This window comes from Bos taurus, chromosome 18 (genome assembly GCF_002263795.3).
Source record: "Bos taurus isolate L1 Dominette 01449 registration number 42190680 breed Hereford chromosome 18, ARS-UCD2.0, whole genome shotgun sequence".
Classification (NCBI taxonomy): Eukaryota; Metazoa; Chordata; class Mammalia; order Artiodactyla; family Bovidae; genus Bos; species Bos taurus.
In genome coordinates, this window is record NC_037345.1 from 59,092,108 (window position 1) to 59,096,216 (window position 4,109).

The window sequence follows — 4,109 nt, forward strand, 5'->3', positions numbered from 1 at the left end:
TATAAAGGTATTTAGAAGGGGAGAACAAGGGACATATCCCTTGGTGTAAGGACACGGGATAAGGATAAGCCTCAAAAAGAAGGGTGGGAGGGAAATATCGTTAAGGCAGTAAAATATCCTCTGTAAAAAGTTGGAGGAGGAGTCTGCATAGCTTCAGAGGTGAAGGCAGAGGTTGCCTTCTCAGTGGTGGGGCTCTCCACTCAAGTGTTCAAAGGAAGGGAAATTTGGTGTCTCTCGCCTTGGTTCTGTTCCAGCCATTCTGTTGCTCACTCTGCGTCACCTTCTGCCTTGTGTAGATAAGACTGCTGCAGGGCTTGGAAGGCAGAGATTCGCTTGTGTGGGTTAAAAGTCAGCATCTCCAGCAGCAGCTGTGCTCCAGATTCCTCCAGCTCAGGGACCACCGACTGCACTGGGCGGGGCCCTCTGGGGGAAAAGGCTCCTTGGGGTAGAGAGACCTCTCGGGTCCAGTCATCCTCTGGGGGCAGTCCGATCAGGTCAAAGATTTTGCCTAACTGGTCAGCTTCAGAGTTTCCACAGAAGAGAGGCTTTCGACGAAACATCTCTGCGAAGATACAGCCAACGCTCCACATGTCCACGGGTGTTGCATATGTAGACTGCAAAAGAACTTCTGGAGCACGATACCAGACTGTAACAACCATAGGTGTAAGTGCCATCTGGTAGCTGTGGATTCTGGCCAGGCCAAAGGCAGCCAGCTTGACTGTCCCACCATTTGTCACCAGAATGTTCTCTGGCTTCAGGTCTCGGTGAACGATGCAGTTGGCATGAAGGAAATCCAGGCCTCTTGGAAACTGGTGCATCAGATCCTTTGTGATCTCCACTGGCAAGTCTGGTGGGGGTCCCTTGTCCAGATGTGTCCTTAGGTCTTGGTCCACATGCTCAAACACCAGGGTCACTTTGGTCTCCCGGTCAGTTCAGGCCGTTGCACAGACGTCCATGAGCCTGACAACATTGGGATGCTCAAAAGCCTCCAGACGCTGCAGTAAGGCCACCTCCCAAACGGTGCTGATGGGCAGGCCCCCGCCAGCACTACCTCCACTGGGGACTCTTACACTCTTGAGGGCCATGAAGTGGCCACTGTGGAGATCACGGGCCTTGTACACTGTCCCATAGGCACCGACACCAATCTCAGCCACTGGCTCATATCAGGAGGTAGCCATTCTCAGACCAGAGGAGACCCTCGCCCCGTGTCAGGAGCTGCAGGGTCGGCCCGTTATCCAGATCCTGGAGCTGGTTCCTGCAGCGCCATACACTCGAGGTCTGTCCTAGGCAGCTGGAAGCTATGGGCCCGACCATAGACACAGGCCGCAGGCTAGAGCGGCCCCCTTTACCACCCCCACCCCTCACCATGTGACCAGCTGCCCCATCACTTAGTTTAGCACAACCCTAGAAACTCAGGTTATTCAAATCTGCAGAGATTATTTTAGACAGACATTTCTAAAGTATAATCATTCCTAACAGAGTTTATCTAAAATCTCCAATCGCATTTGCATTCTTTCCTTAAAACTTTCTTCACTCGAGTTACTTTAAGTGTTGACAAACTTACTTAACATTAAACCTAGGTACAATAAAAGTATTAGACAATGTTGAAGACACAAGACATGTCTTAATTAGATTAGCAAACAAACATTAATAATAGATATTTAATATTGAATATTTCCCACTTCATGTGAACCTGAAATTCATTTAGGTTAATTTCTCTTGTAATTGTTTGATTTGTAAGTGCTTACTTTTTTTTTTTTTTACAAACAATTGAATTAGAGCTAATTTACAAATTAACCTCAGCAATATTATCCAAAAACAAAGACACACACTGAGACAAACATAAATGCACATCGACAGACATGAGAGCTTTCATACTTTCCTGCTTGAGATTTACAATCTCTTTCACCTTTTTCTTCCCATCCCCTGCCCTGTGGTTTAAAATTCTAATTTGCCCAAGACTGAAATCTCTGGAAAAATGGGTTACTTATTCCCAGGACATGGCAAAGTTTGCACACTATGCAGGGTCGATTCAGTCCTGTCCAACCCCCTGCAACCCCGTGGACTCTAGCCCACCAGGCTCCTCTGTCCATGATGGGACTCTCCAGGCAAGAATATTGGAGTGGGTTGCCATTCACTCCTCCAGGGGATCTTCCCTACCCAGGGGTCAAATCCACATCTCCTGTGTCTCCCCCAGGGGCTCTAAGGTTCTTTACCACTAGAGTCATCTGGGAAGCCCTGGCAAAGGTTAACTTTCAGCTTTTTTTTCGGCAGGTCTTTTTAACAAGCTTGCTGTTTTTAATTCCATATGTAAAAAGAACCGGATTTGCACTTTCAAAGAAAAAAAATTCATCTTAACCAGTTTTCTCCAGAGTCGAAACAATATCATGGCCATCCTGTGTCAAACAAGCTATCTTTCCTTTCTATAGTCATAGCTTTACGGCTAAAATACAGATCAAATAGTGCTCAAATTGACTGTGATAACAGGGACAGAAGGATTGATAAAAATCTTGGAACTTCCCTCCAGGGAGATGGGGGTCTTTAATCAGAAGAATCTAAAGGGATAAACAAACTTGCTAGAGTGGGGGAACCTGGGCTCCCCCTCCCCACTCAGAGACTGGGGCAGTTAGAAGGGGACCAGCTGATGGAGAGGGAGACAGAGGGGTTGGGAGGGGTGTCAGGCCAAAACAGGACAAAGAATGGAGAGAGAAAGGGCAATGGGGGACACTATTGGAGCTGTGGGCTGGCTAAAGAGAGTCGATTTAAAAAGTGAAGACTTCATCAGCCAAAATATAAAGTGACATTGTAATATGGATAATCATCTTTACAAATGTGTAGTTGTTTTCTCAGTTGTAACTTCTCGTTAGACGGTTTTAAGTTACCTTTATTTACCTCATGGTAGGCAGAGAGGAGGATCCAGGAGCCAACTTGGATGCTGCTAAGCCTGGGGTTGGTTGGCAAGTTCAGTTCAGTTCAGTCGCTCAGTCGTGTCCGACTCTTTGCGATCCCATGAATCGCAGCACGCCAGGCCTCCCTGTCCATCACCAACTCCCAGAGTTCACTCAGACTCATGTTCATCGAGTCAGTCATGCCATCCAGCCATCTCATCCTCTGTCGTCCCCTTCTTCTCCTGCCCCCAATCCCTCCCAGCATCAGAGTCTTTTCCAATGAGTCAACTCTTCTCGTGAGGTGGCCGAAGTACTGGAGTTTCAGCTTTAGCATCATTCCCTTCAAAGAAATCCCAGGGCCGATCTCCTTCAGAATGGACTGGTTGGATCTCCTTGCAGTCCAAGGGACTCTCAAGAGTCTTCTCCAACACCACAGTTTAAAAGCATCAAATCTTCGGCGCTCAGCCTTCTTCACAGTCCAACTCTCACATTATACATGACCACTGGAAAAACCATAGCTTTGACTAGATGAATCTTTGTTGGCGAAGTAATGTCTCTGCTTTTGAATATGCTATCTAGGTTGGACATAACTTTCCTTCCAAGGAGTAAGTATCTTTGAATCTCATGGCTGCAGTCACCATCTGCAGTGATTTTGGAGCCCCCCAAAATAAAGTCTGACACTGTTTGCACTGTTTCCCATCTATTTCCCATGAAGTGGTGGGACCGGACGCCATGATCTTCGTTTTCTGAATGTTGAGCTTTAAGCCAACTTTTTCACTCTCCACTTTCACTTTCATCAAGAGGCTTTTGAGTTCCTCTTCACTTTCTGCCATAAGGGTGGTATTATCTGCATATCTGAGGTTACTGACATGTCTCCCGGCAATCTTGATTTCAGCTTGTGCTTCTTCCAGTCCAGCGTTTCTCACGATGTACTCTGCATATAAGTTAAGTAAGCAGGGTGACAATATACAGCCTTGACGAACTGCTTTTCCTATTTGGAACCAGTCTGTTGTTCCATGTCCAGTTCTAACTGTTGCTTCCTGACCTGCATAAAGATTTGTCAAGAGGCAGGTCAGGTGGTCTGGTATTCCCATCTCTTGAAGAATTTTCCACAGTTTAGTGTGATCCACACAGTCAAAGGCTTTGGCATAGTCAATAAAGCAGAAATAGATGTCTTTCTGGAACTCTCTTGCTTTTTCCATGATCCAGCGGATGTTGGCA

At 46.6% G+C, this 4,109-nt stretch overlaps 1 pseudogene; it reads right to left on the reverse strand.

Annotated features, from left to right (window-relative positions):
• LOC785569 (cyclin-dependent kinase 4-like) lies at positions 1-1,178 on the reverse strand (annotated as a pseudogene).
• Positions 1,179-4,109: the final 2,931 nt, after the last annotated feature.